Below are 20851 nucleotides of genomic sequence, written 5' to 3' on the forward strand. Positions count from 1 at the left end.
GAATTTCGTGACAGTTTCGCAAAACAACCTGTAGGCTATAGGCCTAGGCCTACTCTGTGTGAAATTAACGTTAATGGTTATCGTTGTTGTTTGCGAGTGACAAGTTGATCCTGCGCCCTTGTGCCAGTAAACACTCTTCAGAGAAGTTATTTTGATTAAAAATAAAAACGGCATGAAGCAGATAGTGCAAAAGTCTTTTCTTCTATAGCCTGGCTGTTTACACCTGGCCACTTCATGCGTTTTCTCAGATCGGATAGCTATCTGATTTATCAAAACGATTCCATTTACACCTGGTCACATAAATGTGTTTTTGCAAAACGGATATAAATCCGATCTTCAATTCCCGCTGCAGATTTAATGGAGTGCACGTCACCTGCATATTGCTGCATTTTATTGATCATCAGCTAATTTCAAAATCAAAGACAGCGCAATAAGAGAGAACGTAATTTTTGGCTTCGTAATCTTTATAGTCTAGATGGGATGTACCCAAAAAGTGAAAGTGAGGAGCATTTGTGGGTACAAGTCGGGAACCGGCCTACTTTACATATTTCAAGGGTGCTGAATCCAAAAAAACTGGTACCCAAGCGAAATTGTGAGTTTTTGACCTTCTAATTTGCATATCAAAATGGCGGCCAAATTGCCTATCTTGCTCAGTCGTTGGACCATTTTCCACTAGTTTTTTTGTAAGTAGGCAATCAAGATGAGGAAATTAAGTTTCTAGATCGATAGTCAAGGGTCAGAGCAAAGATATAATGGAGGATCACTGTCTTTTTTATGTACAGTATATATGCAAAATACCAACTTTTAAGGTGAAATTAGGCATTATTTGTGTCATTTTTTAAGGCCGACATAAATATTCAATCAATATCACTCTTAAATGTTCCCAGTGTATATATGATATGTGATGTATTCCATATTACATAATAACTAAGAAAAACACCATTGCAAGTTGTCTGAGATTTCATTTTTTTTTATGCAAACAAAGCATTCCCTAGACTGTACATTTCCTGAAGAAAATGTGAAGTGGTGCTTGCAGTGGCAAAATTGCATACGAGCCAACAAACATGTCTGTACGATGTTCTGGTGCTGAGATATGGCTTATTCATGTTGTTCAGGTGGTTGCTAGGCAGTTGCTAGGGTGTTCTAGGTGGTTGCTATGGTGTTTCTAGGCAGTTTCTAGGGTATTCTGGGTGGTTGCTAGGGCGTTACTAGGCAGTTGCTAGGGTGTTCTAGGTGGTTGCTATGGTGTTGATAGGCAGTTGCTAGGGTATTCTGGGTGGTTGCTAGGGTATTCTGGGTGGTTGCTAGCATGTTGCTAGGGTGTTCTGGGTGGTTGATATGGTGTTCCCAGGGTGTTCTGGGTGGTTGCTAAGGTGTTGCTAGGCGGTTGCTAAGGTATTCTGGGTGGTTGCTAGGGTGTTATGGGTGGTTGCTAGGGTGTTATGGGTGGTTGCTATGGTGTTACAAGGTGGTTGGTAGTTGTCACAGATGGTTACTATGGAGTTTTTATAGAGTTCTTAGCATGTTCTAGGCATGATTTAGCACTTACCTAATCACTAATAGCATGTAGCTATTCACAGCTAGCATGTGTAGCATGTTGGAAGTCCTCTTTGCTAGCATGAGTCAAAAGAGCCAACCCCCATTTCTCTATGATGTTCTGATGCAGAGATATACACTCACCTAAAGGATTATTAGGAACACCTGTTCAATTGACCTCTCGCCGGCCCCTCCCCCAAAACGGCCATTGTCCAATCACACATCATAGCAACCGTTACTATGTGAGCAGGTCCGTCAAACATTGACTCCAAGCAAGATGGTGAAGCGGTGTGCCTACGGCGTTTGTAAATCGGACACTAGGTACTCCGAGAGATTGTCTGGAGGAGTTGTGTTCTTTCCGTTTCCAAAGCCGACAATGGATAAAACAGTGTGGACGGCCCCACTCCCAGTTAAATGTGTCGAACATGGTTAACTCGCGTGCAGCGTGTGTGAGACTGAGACACTGAGATTAGTCAAAGAAACATGGAGAAAGCAGATCAAGAGGATCCACGAAGGAATTACGTTTTCTAAAGGGTTGTTGTTAACATGATATTTTCGGGGGGAAATGAGCAGCAGTCAACTAGCAGTGCAGCACCTGTAGACTACAGTTTAGAGGAGAGCAAGTTCGCAACGGGGAAAGCATGAAGCTTACTTGACAACATCAGTTCATATATCAATATCGTAACAAATAGAAATAACCTTAAATAATGTATGGTTATCTGCATCTTTCCGTCTCTTATGTATAACGTTAGTTACTTTTTAAACACAAAAATCACATTCAGCATGACACGCAAGTGGTTGTTGTGGTAATGAACAACCTACTTGTTAAAGCGAATGTATAATCCTGTATCTGAGGCAAAATTACTAAGTTAAATATGCAGCGCAAGTTATATATTTCTAACTCCAAACAATTGGCCACTGAACCAGCTTATAAAATCTTCTTCAAGGCCGTGCTGGTTGCATTTGAGGTACAGGTCGTTACAGTAAGCATTATAGCCTTTTTTTTTTTTTATATATTTTGAATATATCCCTTCACTGCATACTGTAACCCCTTTTGCCTCGATCTGGAGGATATCGCGGAGGTATTGCTCCAAAAAAGGTCACTGACACGCACGGGTATACCTCTTCTCGTCATGGCAATCTGTCGCGCTGGTCGTGTTTGACCATTTGTTTGTCGGACGTAGCAACAGTAACTAAGGGGGGCGGGGCTCGGCGAAAGGCTAATTTCTCATTAATGCAATTATCTAATCAACCAATCACATGGCAGTTGCTTCAATGCATTTAGGGGTGTGGTCCTGGTCAAGACAATCTCCTGAACTCCAAACTGAATGTCAGAATGGGAAAGAAAGGTGATTTAAGCAATTTTGAGCGTGGCATGGTTGTTGGTGCCAGACGGGCCGGTCTGAGTATTTCACAATCTGCTCAGTTACTGGGATTTTCACGCACAACCATTTCTAGGGTTTACAAAGAATGGTGTGAAAAGGGAAAAACATCCAGTATGCGGCAGTCCTGTGGGCGAAAATGCCTTGTTGATGCTAGAGGTCAGAGGAGAATGGGCCGACTGATTCAAGCTGATAGAAGAGCAACTTTGACTGAAATAACCACTCGTTACAACCGAGGTATGCAGCAAAGCATTTGTGAAGCCACAACACGCACAACCTTGAGGCGGATGGGCTACAACAGCAGAAGACCCCACCGGGTACCACTCATCTCCACTACAAATAGGAAAAAGAGGCTACAATTTGCAAGAGCTCACCAAAATTGGACAGTTGAAGACTGGAAAAATGTTGCCTGGTCTGATGAGTCTCGATTTCTATTGAGACATTCAGATGGTAGAGTCAGAATTTGGCGTAAACAGAATGAGAACATGGATCCATCATGCCTTGTTACCACTGTGCAGGCTGGTGGTGGTGGTGTAATGGTGTGGGGGATGTTTTCTTGGCACACTTTAGGCCCCTTAGTGCCAATTGGGCATCGTTTAAATGCCACGGCCTACCAGAGCATTGTTTCTGACCATGTCCATCCCTTTATGGCCACCATGTACCCATCCTCTGATGGCTACTTCCAGCAGGATAATGCACCATGTCACAAAGCTCGAACCATTTCAAATGGGTTTCTTGAACATGACAATGAGTTCACTGTACTAAAATGGCCCCCACCACATCTCAACCCAATAGAGCATCTTTGGGATGTGGTGGAACGGGAGCTTCGTGTCCTGGATGTGCATCCCACAAGTCTCCATCAACTGCAAGATGCTATCCTATCAATATGGGCCAACATTTCTAAAGAATGCTTTAAGCACCTTGTTGAATCAATGCCACGTAGAATTAAGGCAGTTCTGAAGGCGAAAGGGGGTCAAACACAGTATTAGTATGGTGTTCCTAATAATCCTTTAGGTGAGTGTAGGTCTTTCAAAATGGTTGCTAGGGTACTCTGTTTGGTTGCTAGGGAGTGGATAATCATGAAATGCCAAAGGCTGCATTTCAGTGTGAATTATATAAACCAACCCCTATCTCTATATGATGTTCTGATGCAGAGATATAGGTCTTGCAAAATGGTTGCTAGGGTACTCTGTTTGGTTGCTAGGGAGTGGCTTGGAAGCTGCCAATGATGAATCTCCAAAGGCTGCTTGTCAGTGTGAATGATATAAACCAACCCCCAACTCTATACGATGTTCTGATGCAGAGATATAGGTCTTGCAAAATGGTTGCTAGGGTACTCTGTTTGGTTGCTAGGGAGTGGCTAATCATGAAACACCAAAGGCTGCTTGTCAGTATGAATGATATAACCCAACCCCTATCTCTATATGATGTTCTGATGCAGAGATATAGGTCTTGCAAAATGGTTGCTATGGTACTCTGTTTGGTTGCTAGGGAGTGGCTTAACAGCTGCCAATCATGAAACTCCAAAGGCTGCTTGTCAGTGTGAATGATATAAACCAACCCCCATCTCTATACGATGTTCTGATGCAGAGATATAGGTTTTGCAAAATGGTTGCTAGGGTACTCTGTCTGGTTGCTAGAGAGTGGCCAATCATGAGTTGCCTCCATTATATCTTTGCTCTGACCCTTGACTATCGATCTAGAAACTTAATTTCCTCATCTTGATTGCCTACTTACAAAAAAACTAGGGGAAAATGGTCCAACGACTGAGCAAGATAGGCAATTTGGCGGCCATTTTGATATGCAAATTAGAAGGTAAAAAACTCAAAATTTCGCTTGGGTACCATTTTTTTGGGACTCAGCACCCTTGAAATATGTAAAGTAGGCCGGTTCCCGACTTGTACCCATAAATGCTCCTCACTTCTTATAGAAGGCCATTTTTCTGAAATCCGTCTAGTCTATTAATCAAAATCTGAAATTTCCCCTCCCCTCTGCGTTGGAGGACCTTGCCTGATGACGTAGGTTTCACGGTTTGGGCGTCTTCTTAACATCCGTAATCACACCCCTCCAACTGACAGTAGACAGGCTGAATGAAAACACCTACTTTTCTAGATCCAATCAGGTGCTAGTTGGGGAAAAAGCCACGCCCACCATTTTGCCTCATTTAGTATTCCGTTTCTCTCGGAAATACGTCACAACACTGGAGAAAAGTCGTTTGCAACTTCCGGTTCACGGGGACTTTTAACAGAACTGGTTGGCTATATAGACTCACTGATGAATAGATGCTCATCTGGTCAGCTGAGGTGATGCGTGTTGCAGTAGCGCCGTCATATCTGACTATAACATGACATAGCCTATAACACGTACGCTCTCACACGTTTATTTTTTTAGCATTTTTGGGAGGAGTAAAATTCACACATGTGGTTTCAACAACCAGATGCATTTACACTTGTCCAGTTTCGTCTGGAATGCGGCCCAGACCACCTCCTGAAGTGGTTTGAGCGATCGGATTCAAATCCGGCGCAATGGACAATACTATCCCATGAGGCCATGGGAGGGGATTTATGATTGGAGGCGAAGCGACGCAACTGATGCTGGTTGGTCACATGATAATGACAACATGGTGGATACGTCCGGATTACATTCTACACACATTCATACTATATACAACATACTTTTTTAACGGTCACAAAGTCAGTTCAAATTCCTACTCAGACAGTATGCGATTTTATGATTTGCTCTTTTACTTAGAAGGCGGGACGTATTCTGCCATATTGCGCATTGCAGTTTCTCCAATTCATAAGTAATAGCAGTGAACTGTCTTTCTATATCTATAGTCTTTGCGTATATCCAAAGTGAAATGGCTTCTCGAACCAGAATCATGGTGTGCAGGATTTGATTTTGTCCATGGGGAATTGATTGGATTGTTGGATTATCTTGGTTTGTTATATTGCTTTGATCTCATGTGACAGGTTTTCCCACCCTCACGCCAGTAAACACGTCATCAGAGAAGAGATGTCACTGCAGGAGAGAGGGGAAGTTATTTGTAATAAAGTTTATGAGGGCACATGAATTTTAAAAGTATGTTGTGCACAGACAAATCATTTATAGTAAATTGCAATAGGCCTATTCCATATTAAAAAAGGAAATGTCGATTTTTATTTCATGGTGACTTTAAAGATGCCTCATATAAAGTGTGACAGAAGTATTTGAAATTTCCAAAGTGTTGAATTTCTTTAAACTGGTGAAATCTCACCCATTCATTGGTTAACATTTTGACATTCATTATTAGTTCAGTTCATTCAGAAAAGGATGCAATGTTTTTTTTTGCCAAGGGAACTTTGCACTGCACTATTTTTATACATCTACTAGCTCGTATAGCATTAAAATAAAATAAACACCGCCTTAATCCTCTTCACTTTGATGGATTCACAAAAGTCCATGGTTGAGCTTTGAGATTGATGGTGTGTGTGGTCGTGCACATGATAAAACCAAAAACTCAAAACCTTTGGCAGGCCACAGATACTTTTTCCAATGGGAGGAAAAAATGATCAAACAAGATAAATTCACTGCAGTTGAGATGCCAAAACAAATCATTGGTAAAAAGAAGCATGGGCAGTTTGAACAGAAGTCATTGCATAATTGTTATTGATTGGTTCAAAATTGATTATTCTGTTTTCTAGCACTCAGTCTGCAGTCATGGCAATTTGTCAGACCACAAATGTAAGACAATAACCAAGAATCAGTCTCTACAAAATATAGCTGTAATTAGCTGTACTATCTATTCATCAAGTCCAGAAGTTTTTGAGAAGAGACTTTTCATTTGTTAAACTGAATAAGGGGGGTGACAATATACCATCAATAAAAAAAGAAATGTCCACTCACTTTCAACTTCTTTTATTTCCAACAAATGTCTTAACGTGTAAAAATGTAGGCTATATGAACATAAAAAGATTCTACAATTTGATGAACAGAAATGGAATAATGAGTCCCTGAACAAAGGGAGTAGGGGTCCAAATCAAAAGTAGCAGTCAGTATCTGGTTAAGTACTACACATGTGTTGGCAGTTAATTAAATGTACGCCTATATATGTGTTTTACCATTTTAATCCAATTACAGTAATAGGCTACCTGAAAGTGTTATTCCGTTTCTAGTTCAGAAAGTAACAGTTTTGTCTTGCTGAATGCTCTTGTGTGTCACACTGAGCCTTTTAGATAGATTTCAACAGTAGGTAAAAAATTTACTGAAAAGTCAATACTGTAGTACACAAAAAGAAAATGAAGATTTTTATTTATACAGTACATTTATTTTGGAGAAATGTGTTACACGTAAACTAAAAATTCACAGTAGTTTGTTCAATTTAAAACACACTATTATGTCTTCCCCTAACACCACCACAAATTCTTACATATCATATTGCTCTTCCATGACAAGCGCAACTGTGGATTTTCAGATTACGTGTAACACATTTCTACAAAACTAAATGTACTATAAATACAAATGCATTTTTATAGTAATGCTAGCTGTTGCTGTTTAGGGTTGTGGCATTCCTCTAAATTCAAAAAATGTTAGTGGTGCTTGATTCTGATTGGTCAGTCAGCATTCTGAACGTGTGTATCAATCCCGTGTATACATTCTGAGATTGAACATTGGTTTTAAAGTTAACTTGATTCATTAGTCGAAATCCTTAATCTTTATTATATTTTCTGTGCTGATTGTGGGAGTATTTAAATATACTGTGCAGGGTAGGACACTTATTGGTTGCTGAAAGTATAATAAAATGACCAAAAATATATTACAATTCAATGTACAATAAAATAATGTGTTGAGCTTTGAATTATGAGGAAATCTGCTGAGCTTTCTGCATAACTCTGTTATGAGTCATGATTCAAAAGCACACATCTGTTCTCACATTGCTTATTTTGCTGGGGAATTCTTATTTCACTGGAAAGGCACTATATGCCGTGTGTGAATAATGCACATCTGGTAAAATTCCCATAATGCCAGAACTGTGTCAGAAATTGGCCCATCAACTACTTTGCTTGTTTTACTTGTTATTCAGGAACTTTTATAGCATGATACATTTTGGATAAAGCAATCATTTTCAAATATGGATATACACTGACAGTATTCTCTCTCTGCCAGTCCCCTGATATTTTGCAATAGAGTGAATGTGTAGCAATACAGTGATTAAGACGATTGTGAAAGACTGGAAAATGATTCAGAGTTCAAACTTGAGTCCTAAGGCAAAGCATCATTCTTGTGATATAACTATCTATAATTTCTGTAAAAGTTCTGTTTTTTGTAAACATCAGTAGTATAACTATGGAATGTTAATTAGTATATTTTTTGGAAAGCTACTCTGTAGGCTTAGCTTGCTTTCTCATATTTCAGTCATTTGGTGTGTTTGTTACAGCAGCATGATTCCGATGCCATGTCTCAGAGCTAATCGCTCTCTCTCTCTCTCTCTCTCTCTCTCTCTCTCTCTCTCTCTCTCTCTCTCTCTTCTCTGACTATCTCTCCGTGTCGCCATCAGTGCCAGCAGCCCACCTCTTCAAAGAGAACTGCCCTCTGGGAAATCAAAATTTAATTCGCCGTAACGAATGGGATTTGACTAACACTGTCACAGCCTCGTGTTTGTTCAATGGTCTGTTCTCAACTCAGAATCAGAGATTGAACAACTGGGTCTTGTCTCAAAGCAGAAACAGATGATATTGATTGTGGCCGGGGGCCGGGGCCCACTAGGGGTCCTTAACCAGAGGTGGAAATAGGACTGAAAACATGTATACTCAAGTAGAAGTACCATTATTATCCCCCCCAAAAAATGTAGTGTGAGTATTAAAAGTACTTGTCCAAAAAACTAGTGATGTGACGTTCGGCATAGAGGCTTCGAAGCTTGTATATAAAAAAACGAAACATCTCACATGAGGCAGTGTCTCGGAGCTTGATTCTTTTGCCATAACCCCGTGATCTGTGATGTCGGAAGCTTCGTTTCCAAACACAGTCACGTGACTGCTTCTTATTCAGAGTCAAAAATAGCACGAACCCCTTGAGCAGGTTTCGACTGTCATCCCCTTGGGTAGTAGTAAATAAAAAAAAGAAATATACTTAGCCCTCACACTGTTGAACAAGTCCTGTTCCTTAATAAAAATCTCTAATTTCTTAAATTACCCACAAAATAAAATGTCAGCTCCCCAGTTCACAAGCACTTTCACTACCCAGTTCACAAGCACTTCACCATTACACAATAATCAGAAAGGCAACTTTTCCACCTTTTGACCACAAGATGTCGTTAGTGTGCACCATGTTGAAAAGCTTCGAGTAATGACCATTTTACGATACAGTCGAGAGGGAAAGCCCGGTGCTTCACAAAGCTTCATTTCACCATCACTACAAAAAACTACTCAATGTTTCTCTGTAATGTTGGGTTGAACGAAAGCACAATGAGGCGGATCCACATGCAGATCTATTAACAAAATGATGTAAATCAAACATGGGTAAACTATGAAATACAGCACTGGAGCACACCAGGAAAGCAATAACAACAAAAAAAAGACAATCTACAGAGAAACATCGACTGACAGTGAACAAGAGAAACACAGGTTTAAATAATAAAGAAAACAAGGCTAACAAGGAGAGGGTGTAGCTAATTAATTACTATGACAAACTAATGAGGGTAACTATGGCGACAAACAAGGTGGCCTAGGGCACTGAAAAGGAAGTAAACACAGAAACAATGGGAACAGAACACACTTCAAAACGAGAAACAATGGGAACAGAAGACACTTCAAAACAAGAGTCCGTTAAAACAAAACTAAGACAGGGTCATGAAAGAGATTGATAGATTTTAATAACAAAAAAAAATTCTATTTTTGACTAAATATAAAGGCCCTTTTTACGCCAAAAATTGAGCGTCAGCGTCAGTTCTGGCAGGCCAGGTAGTCAAGCAGCTGCTTATGCTATTTGCTATCAACACTGTCCCGTCAGCTGATCTGCTCCAGCTGAGCCGCATTAGCTGGTTAACCCCCTCGCTGCTCAATGGCCAAAGCTCAAACAAGGCGCCCTATTTAAAGCTCATTCACCTTGCTCATACATGCTTGCTGCTCGCTCTGCTGGCTCGCTGCTCGCTTCTGCTGGCTCGCTGCTCGCTTCTGCTGCCCGCCACCTCCCCAGCTCCTCCTTATGCATAACGTGGCATTTGCTATGTCATGTTGCCTGCTCTGTTCACAGGGGGATATTTTAGCTCTCACAGTCTAAAACTGTGTGAGCGTTCCCTAATGCTGCTGCTGCTGTCCTCTGACTCTCTGCTATTTCATGGTGCTCATGAAAGGTCAGAGGACTCCCTGAACAGAGCCATACCGCCAAATTTCAATTCAGGAACATCAACCTGTTTGCAATCTATTCAAATAATTCTTAATTATTTTGTCTGTGTGTTCTTGACTGAAACAGAAGTTGACAGAAGTGACTTGACAGAAGTGAAATGAATAAGCATCAGGCTGAAGGAAATGGAGGTCAATAAATGGGAAAACAAATTAACTCAGATATTTTGTTGTAAATTTAAAAGTAATATGTTACTTTACTCGTTACTTTAAAAAAAGTAATCTGATTACGTAACTCAAGTTACTTGTAATGCTTTACCTCCAACACTGCAAACTGCCGGGTTTCAGTCAGCAGAGAGCAAAATATTATATTCAAGTATCCTCAAATGGTTAATAAAATCCTAAAATATGTGTAATCATCCAAACCCAGCTGGATTATTCTGTCAGCTTGACACAGTTGGTGAGTCAACAGGGGAATGTAGCAGAATTACGATAAAGATATAAAAGTGTTTTTATTTTAATCCTTTTAAATGTTGCTCTTGGTAATAGTTTGATAAGATAAACGAGGGATGTTGTCCAAGGCTTGTTATCTATACAATTCTTCCCTCGCTCCAACGCAACTGTTATGTTTGAAATTCTGGGGGACTGGGGGAGACATTGGGAATGCAACACAACAAATCTATAAAGCAAGCAATCTTTTCTGGAAAAAATCATCGGATCAGTCCCACAATGTTTGTCTCTTGGATTTTTCTTTTCCTTTTTTGATTGAAAATGTTCTTTGAATAAGCCAATTGCTCTTCATCCATATTCATGACAGAGACATGGATGGGTGAGTTGTGTTTATAAACAACTCATCTGAATGCTGATCAACTCACCACTCTACTCTGAGAAATCATTTATGTCTTGATGAAGCTGATGATGTTAATTTAGTCGATGAGGAATATCAAATGACTTTTTGATATTTTATTCAGGTCATATCTCTAATTTGTCATCAGGCAGGCATGAAGCCCACTCATTTCAAATGTTACCTGGGTGCTTGATGAAATCTCAAAACAGAACACCATAGAGACGACTGAATAAATGTCATCAAACCAACCTATATTTTTGCTCCTGCAAATGTATGACCAGAATTTTTAAGCTTTCTACGTAGTTCATACAGTCATCATTTAAAGCCTGCAACGTCTGAATTCAGGTTGACCATACAGTACAATTTCCTTACCAAACCACGCTTTTGGGGAATAGATGTACAGTATCAATATTCCCCTTTAGTTTTTGAAGATGTTTTTGTGATGTGAGTGTTTCATTTATCCTTCATCCACTTTTCCTAATGAGTCTCTTTTTGTGTCAAACTGTTACAGATCTCAGCTGGGATTTATTTGTCTGGGGGCTTGAATGCACGCTAAATTTACTTTGTTTTGAAAACTACAGCATGTTACATTTGGTAAAAGATATCAATGCAAAGTAGACATCTTACTTTAAATGTACCTGACCTCTAACCTCAGCCATCATTCTCCTGGTGTCTGAAAAACTGCAGATGTAGCAAAACAGACAAAATAAAACCAAATAAATAATAAATAGACATGAAATATTGATTTTATATTTTGGTTTCACTTTATTTTGATGAACCCTTTAACACATTCTGTTGACTAAGTAACGTTGCACCTACATGTCGAGTAGACTGGTAGAGTTATAGGGTTATAAGTTTACATCTAGTTGCAAAGTTACTTTTAGTCAGTAGAATGTCTGTTGGGTAGCATCACAATAAAGCTTTAGAAGAAATTAAGTAGATTTGTCTACTAATACTGTAATGAGAGTTAGTTGACATAGGTGCAACATTACTTATAGTCAACAGAATGTTCAAAAGGGACTGTTAATAAAGTGTTACCAATATTTTAACCTGTATTATCATAAAACTTTCACTAAGAAAAAAATCCATGACAACATGTAAAAAATAAACCTATATCTACAAGATGAACAGATCAATAATAAAAATAATACTGAGGTTATTTTTTCTACAATCAAGATGCGACTTGAGATGCAAGATGGCATGTTACCAAAGCAAAGTAACTGAACCTGGCACTACTTTGATTTCTTTTCGTGGACTTGATCTCCCTTGTTTCGTTCAAATGCAAATGCAGCATTAAAGATAAAGGTTCCACAGTGATGCCATAGAATAACTATTTTGGGTATTCCCAAAGAACCTTTCAATGAACAATTGCTAAAATTTTGTGATGTTTCTTCATGGAAACATAGATACCAATAAAGAACCTTATTGGTATCTATGTTTCCATGAGGAAACATGTACAAAAGATTTTTTTATAATGGAAAATTTGTTGTTCTAATTTTAGCAATTGTTCATTGAAAGGTTCTTTGGGGATACCCAAAATAGTTCTTCTATGCCGGGTTCAGTTACTTTGCTTTGGACGACAGTCAAGATTAGAAAATATCTGACCGCTAAATTCCACAATTGACCAATCAGAGTCAAGTAATCCAGAGAGTTGTGTAATGAAATGACTGAATATTGAGTGGTAATTATTCTTTCTTTTTAAGGCTGTCCTTTTGAAAAAAAAATATTTTGACAGATGAGTGACAAACACCAAAGAAAATGAAAAAATGTGGTCATAAAGGTAACCTTGTGCCATCCTCTCTTCATAGAGCCTGGTGGAGTGTGCTATAGAGCTGAGAATAAATGTACAGCTGGGATGGAATAGTTCAGTGGTATTTCTATAAAACATTCCATTGTGCTGTCTGTCACTATGAGAGTGAGACAAGGTATGGGTTATAAATGTTTCAAAGACTAATACATTGATGCCCACACATTATATGGGCCTATGTAAAGCAAGAATACTTGAGAGTCATACTGTACTTTGTCAAAAGGATGGTTAATAATTCGACTGAAATCAATTAATTACTCCCTTCTGAGATCAGTAAAGTTTTATTTGAAAGGTATAAATTATCAATAATCAAAAGTGCATGGTAATGGATATTGCAATGTTGATATTTTAGGTCTTGGAATAGATCTGCTACACTGCTGTTGCTTATGTATGAAGGTAAATCAGTAGCTAAACTTGAGAGCACGTAGATGTGAATTTGAGAACTTGTACAATAAATATTCCTACTTGTATGTGAACATTTACACTCACAGCTCCGATGTGAAAACCTGTAAAATAAAAATCTGAACTTTAATGTTGAGATTTGCACTCGCAGACAATAGTCACAAACCTGTATTCTGAATCTGAAGCTGCAGACAAGCAGTCACAAATGTGTAAAATGCCATTCACAGAAATACAATGACAATCACAAACATGTAAAATATATTTGCACTTCTTCTAACATTCAAATTCGCAGTACAACCTCAAATTGGCACTTGCTACTTCTCAAATCTGTCACTGCAAGTTCAAATTTCGCGCCTTGACTTTTGCTACTCTTTTCGCGATATATGAGGTGCAAAACTGATTTGTGCACTTGTAACTCAGTGGCGGTGAGAGCGGAAGGGGGGCGGGAGCGGGGGTGTTCGAAGGAGCCGTTTTATTGGTTGGGGCCTAGCCAATGAAATGGGACTTCTATTGTATGCGATGATGTCACGAAACCCGCCTCCTCGTGGATGTTCTGAAACGCTAACATGGCTTAATGCATTAGACTGATTTAAAAGACATAAATGATATTATCAAACTTAGTGATATTAACACCATACTAATAATGCATACTACAGAAAAGCAGATGAGCACAGAATATGACGAAAGAAAGCAAATTTGTGTTCAGTGCAAATAAATCAGCTGCCTGTGTTTAATTAATAATGTATAACGAATTTATATATATATATATATATATATATATATATATATATATATATATATATATATATATATAACTGTTGGTCCATTAAGCCTGATTAAGCGTTTTCTTGGTTTTCTATGAGAGGAAAATGCTTAACGTAGGCCTACAATTAAACGAGTTGCGTTCATTTTCTGCTCAATTGCTTTTCTGTATGCTTTATTTATGGTGTTTCCTGAGTTTGGTCTTTTAATACCACTGTCTTAAGTTAACGTGTTGCGTTCATATTCTGTGCTCATCTGCTTTTCTGTAGTATGCATTATTGTTTTTACTAAGTTTGATAATATAATTTATGTCTTTTAAATTAGTCTAATGCAGGGTTTCTCAACCTTTTGCCTACTGCGACCCACTTTTCTTTTGTATGCCAGTCATATGACCCACTAAATAAATCAATAACTGAAATGCCTCTTTAGATCTAGGCTACACCGTAGGCCTATATGCTTATTATAATTAATGATAATCACGAAAACACACAAACATTTTCAATAATTAGGCAGACTATGAGGCAAACTGATTTTTTTACTCACGTTAATGTGATAGCTTGAGACTGCCGCTCTGAAATGATCATATCCAGACGTGGTGGAATTTGGAAAAGTGTGACTCACTACGAGTCGCACACAAATAACTGTTGTCGGCCTATTCCTGCTTTTTGTTTTCGTTGCAGTCACTGTTGAAAATCCCGACTCACAAAGATAGGTAGTGCTAAATGGGAAGAGAAACTTCGTTGCACAATCTGCGAGTTGTGGATATTCATTTCTGGTTTGAATCCAAGGAATGAAAATACCCTACGATTCGTTGGAGGATCGGCTACGTTTACATGCACAACTTTTGTTTCAATCGGACTGAATTCATTCCGATTGATGAATCTGAATGTAGTGTTTACATGAACGCTAAACGTGATCGGGTTAATTGTGCGCGTTTATATGTCACAAGATTCAAATCGAATTACCGGTATATTTTTTTGACATGCGCACACTGCACGAATATACAGAGTTTCCCGCTGTTTGCGCATACTAACTATTCTCTTACATTGGTTCTTTATTTGTTTTAAACAGCAGACTTAATATTTATCCATTGCTGGTCAAAATTTGGAGACAATGAGAATATGAACCGTTGTGCCGTGCTGCTTATTTATCACGCACTAAAAATGCCCAGCGCCCAAATCCAGTCGTCTGTGAATGAGAGTCTGAAACAAGGACTGGTGGGACGTTGTCCTGCTCCTCTTCACAGACGCTGAGTGAAAGGAGAATTTTAGCATGATGGTACGCTCATTTATACGACACTTTACTCAAAAGGAAGAACAGCTCGTTCAGCGCGTCATACATCATTATGCTATGCGCAGTCCTTTCAGTTTCGGTTTTCAATCCGATCAAGTTTACATGTCCTCCCAGTTGGATTAGAAAAGGAATAAACCACCCCTTTCAATCGAATTGAAATTTTATTCGGATCGAGCTCAATCGGATCGATTAAGGTGTTTACATGAAGGCTTTTTAGTCCGATTGAACCGTCAATGCGTTTACTAATGGATTATTTGGATTTGGTTGCATGTAAACGTAGCCTGTTGCAATGAGCCTTTTGTGAAGCCCACTTATTGGCTGTGCCGGTTAACACAGAGAAAGTCTTGCGACCCCCTATAGAACGAACAACGACCCACTGGTTGAGAAACACTGGTCTAATGCATTAAGCCATGTTAGCGTTTCAGAACATCCACGAGGAGGCGGGTTTCGTGACATCATCGCGTGCAATAGAAGTCCCATTTCATTGGCTAGGCGCCAACCAATAAAACGGCTCCTTCGAACACCCCCCGCTCCCGCCCCCCTTCCGCTCTCACCGCCACTGAGTTACAAGTGCACAAATCAGTGTTGCACCTCATATATCGCGAAAAGAGTAGCAAAAGTCAAAGCGCGAAATTTAAACTTGCAGTGACAGATTTGAGAAGTTGCAAGTGCCAATTTGAGGTTGTGCTGCGAATTTGAATGTTAGAAGAAGTGCAAATTTATTTTACATGTTTGTGATTGTCATTGTATTTCTGTGAATGGCATTTTACACATTTGTGACTGCTTGTCTGCAGCTTCAGATTCAGAATACAGGTTTGTGACTATTGTCTGCGAGTGCAAATCTCAGCGTTCAAGTTCAGATTTTTATTTTACAGGTTTTCACATCGGAGCTGTGAGTGTAAATGTTCACACACAAGTACGAATATTTATTGTACAAGTTCTCAAATTTACATCTACGTGCTCTCGAGTTTAGCTACTGATTTACCTTCATAGTTGCTGCTGCTGTTCCCTTTCGAGGGAACTCGCGATGCGTCATCGACGCTTTGGGAACGCCCCCAGCGTGAATGCGTCTGAGCATCAATGTCAACTAGTCCAATGGAAAGAATGAGCGTCACGGGCGGGTGACGTCATGACCAGGAAGGCATAAGAGCACATCCGGTGAAACGCGGCATTAGCTTCTGTGTCTCAGCAAGCGATCTGTGTTACTCTGTCTCTGTCTATTTATTGTTGTCTGTTCGATATTATTGGGAAGAGTTATGGCGAAACAACTTTACAAACTCTGTGCTTCTCCCTGCCCGCGTTATTTAACGGGTGGGGACACACACGAGCTTTGTGTAGTTTGTTTGGGAGTGGAGCATGCGGTATCAGCCTCCGAGGGGGCTGATTGCAACATTGTGAGAAGCTTTCGCTTCGCATGCTCCACTCCCGCCTGTCACTTTTCGAGGAAAGTGGTCAGGCTCGCGATCCTCAGGGTGCAGGACACGCGTCTGCCGAGGCAGCGCGGAGAATGCATTCCTGTGGATCGCGAATAGGATCTCTTTACGGGGTTGGAGACGGGTCCGCGGATCTTATCTCCTCCCTTTCCACGAGGGATCCAGTGCTCTCTCTCCGGTCTCGGAAGCCCGCGCTGCGGTCTCTTCCGCCCGGGGAGAGAAATCAATGCTTCAGTGCTCTACCTCCGAGGAGGTAGATGTGCTGGACATTGAAAGTGACACAATCATGGGGGAAGTGGATTTGCCATCTCTTCCCCAGCGTATGAGAATTATATATAGCCTATATATATATATATATATATATATATGATAGTTTATATATTATAAATAAAATAAAGTGTATATATATAAAGAATGTATATATAAAAAAGAAATATATATATAATAATAAGCTGGTGGAGGTGTTTACTAAGGCTGTAGATAAATTAAATATTTAATGACCAGCAGAAATAAGGGGGCACTCGTCCTTAAAATAATTGAACGAGTTTCCTTCCCTCTATTTTTCCACCTCCATCACGGGGCCTTCCATTTTTCCCGATCTGCACAGCGAGCTGTCTAGATCATGGAAAAAGCCTTACTCATTTTTAGCCCCACATTCATGTATATTCAGATATTTGGGGGTTAAGAGAGTACGGCTATGGGGCAATACCCCGGGTAGAACCAGACACTTGCGAGCTATGTCTCCCGGTTCAGTATCGTCCCTGAAGGCGTCGGCTTCTCTCACTAAACCATTAAAGAAAACTATTTTTTAATCTAGTGGGAAAAGCATATATGGCAGTGGGTCTAGCATGAGCCTGCTTGCACACTATAGCAGTGCTGCAAGCATATCAGGCTGACCTGCTGTGGTATTTGGACAGAAGTGAGGGAGTTTGGCCCGATGGGGTTTGAGAACTCCGTCGGGCCTCAGATTTATCTCTCAGGGATGGCAGCCAAAAAAAATGTGGTCACTGAGAGACACCTCTGGCTCAATTTGATGGGAATCATGGAGAAAGATACAAGATAATCTCTCCCTCGCTATGTCCAACCCACTGGGGCTGCTGGGCGTGAGCAGCTCCAGCCGGCTAGTTTCTCATACACAACACAGCAGCCAAAGCCTTCAAAGCAGAAGCCGGATCCGAGGACCGTTCTTCATGCTGAGAAGGCTGCGGCTCAAAAGAAAAGGTCTGGCGCCACGGCGTCAGACCGGTGAGGGCAGCCCCAACCGGGGTGGAATGGTGTACACCTCATTATACGGTGCCCTTTCCATCTCTGTGCCCTCAGGGGACCGTTCTGCCAACCCCGTCACCCTTGGTGCTTCGGGGCGCAGCGTTCTCCAGCGAGCTTCTGGCGCAGCGTCAACTCGACATTGCGTCGGACTCGCGCCCTCTGAGGGGGGTTCGAAAACAGTCAGTTCGGGTGGTTCCTGCCAGTATGTTTCAGGTCCCCGAACTGGCTGTCTTTATTACACCAGAGGCCAGCCTCGAGGGGCTGGTTCCCTTGGTAGATTTTCTGGCAGCGCGGAAGCTACTGCCAAATATATCTCTATGGGTAATGGTAATCTCTCTGGTAATGGAGCAAGGGGTAAAGGCCCTGTTAGCAAAGAAAGCTATAGAGCAGGTGTACTCACCCGACATTGCGTCGGGTCTTTACAGTCGTTATCTCATTGTTCCAAAAAAGGATGGAGAGCTGCGTCACATACTAGATCTTCGTCTGTTGGAGTGTTTGATGCTGGAACTCAAGTCCAAGATGCTGACACTCAAACAGATCGTGACTCAAATCAGATCCGAGGACTGGTTTGTCACGATAGATCTAAAAGACGTATACTTCCATATCTCCATCCTCCCTCAGCACAGGAGGTTCCTGAGGTTTTCTTTGGGGCAAAGAACACCAGTATCAGGCAGTTCCTTTCGGTCTAGCTCTATCACCCCGCACATTCACGAAGTGTGTAGACGCAGCTCTGGCCCCGCCAGGCTGCAGTGTATACGCATTCTGAATTGCATAGATGACTGGCTGATTCTAGCGGAATCAGAACAGTTAGCGGTTCGGCACCGAGGTGTCGTTCTCGCTCATATGCAGATGTTGGGGTTGAGGCTCAATGCCAAGAAGAGTGTGCTTTCTCCAGTACAGAGAACCACTTTCCTTGGTGTGGTATGGGATTCAGTGACGATGCGGGCCACTCTGGCCCGTTCGTGTAGCTGCTATCCTAACAGCCACAAAAGAGCTGAGGCTAGGCCAGTCACGCACTGTAAAACAGTTCGAGAGACTGTTGGGTCTTGTGGCAGTAGCGTCCAACGGGATACCTTTTGGCCTGCTGTACATGAGACCTTTGCAGTGGTGGCGCAGGACCAGAGGGTTCTCCCCGAGGGGAAACCCACTTCGTATGATCAAGATCACGCGGCGGTGCCTTCGTGCCTTGGTTATATGGAGGAAACACTGGTTCTTAACCCAGGGTTCGGTGTTGGGAGCTCTTTGCCATCGAGTTGCTATCTCGACAGATGCTTCCCTCACCGGCTGGGGAGCGGTATTGGAAGGCCGCTCAGCTCAGGGCTTGGGAGGAGTCATCATCTCGCTTGGCACATGAATTGCCTAGAGATGATGGTCGTCTTCAATGCGTTGAGACATCTCCTCCCAGACCTGAGGGTTCATCATGTGTTGTTCTGAAACAGTGACTGTTAGGCCTCAGGGCAGCAGCGTTCAATGTGATACCCTTTGACCTGCTGTACGTGAGACCTTTACAGTGGTGGCTCAGGACCAGAGGGTTCTCCCTGAGGGGAAACCCACTCCGTACGATCAAGATCACGCGGCAGTATCCCCGCGCCTTGGTTATATGGAGGAAACTCTGGTTCTTGACCCACAGACAACACGTTGGTGGCCTATTATTTTGGTCCCTCAGGAAATTACGCTGTCTGAGGGCAGTGTATATTCCAGGGGGGCCAGAATATTGGAGCAGACACCCTGTCGAGGCAGGGGCTGAGGCCAGGGGACTCCACCCCGAGGCGGTGGAGCAAATATGGGAGTTTTATGGCCAGGCAGAAGTGGATTTGTTCTCGTCTCAGCATACGACGCACTGTCCACTCTGGTTATCCCTCACTCAACCAGTCCCCTCGGGGCTGGTTGCTATGGTGCAGACGTGGCTGAGGCTACGTCTGTACGCATTTCCCCCTGTTGCTCTGCTCCCAGGAGTTCTGGAGTGATTCCGCCAGGATGGAATAAGCCTATTTAGTAGCACCACCCTGGCCGAGCTGAATTTGGTTTGCGGACCTAATTTTTCTCCTCGACGGACCTCCCTTGGAGGTCCCGATCAGGAGAGACCTTCCGTCTCAGGCAGGGGATGCAATATTGCACCCCCGGCAGGGGATTTGGAAACTGTGGGTTTGGCCTCTGAGGGGGCCCAACTCATAGAGAGTGGTCTCTCAACCGAGGTTGTTGAGACCATTCTAATCTCCAGAGCTCCCGCTACGAGGAAACTATATTCACTATTTCGAGAGTTTTTCACTTCTTGGTGTTACCAGCGTCAGTGGGATCCGGTTAACTGTTCAGTAAACACAGTATTCGAGTTTCTGCAAGAACGCTTTGTATCAGGTCTATGTCCTTCCACGCTTAAGGTATACGTGGCGGCCATTGCGGCTTTCCACGCCCTGGTGGATAGTACATTTTTGGGTCGAGACCCCCTGATCACTCGTTTCCTTCGTGGCACTTTGAGGCTGAGGCCTGCAACTTGCACTAGGGTGCTGGCTTGGGACCTTGCAATAGTTCTAGGCCTATCTGGGACTCCCTTCGAGCCCTTAGATTTGGTCTCAGAGAAGGTCCTTTCTTTTAAGACTATTTTCTGCTAGCTATTTCGTCCCTTTTAGAGTCAGACCTTCAGGCCCTTTCGGTCCCCACCTGCCTTGAGTGCACCGGGGATGGCCAAGGCATTCTTACCCGAAACATGGATATGTTCCAAAGGTGCCTACCATTATTCCGAGGCCTATTGTGCTGCAGGTTTCTGTCCTCCTTTAACATCTGCGGACCAGGAAAGGCTGAACCTC

This window comes from Rhinichthys klamathensis, unplaced genomic scaffold (genome assembly GCF_029890125.1).
Source record: "Rhinichthys klamathensis goyatoka isolate OS25496 unplaced genomic scaffold, OSU_Roscu_1.1 h1tg000412l_1, whole genome shotgun sequence".
NCBI lineage: Eukaryota > Metazoa > Chordata > Actinopteri > Cypriniformes > Leuciscidae > Rhinichthys > Rhinichthys klamathensis.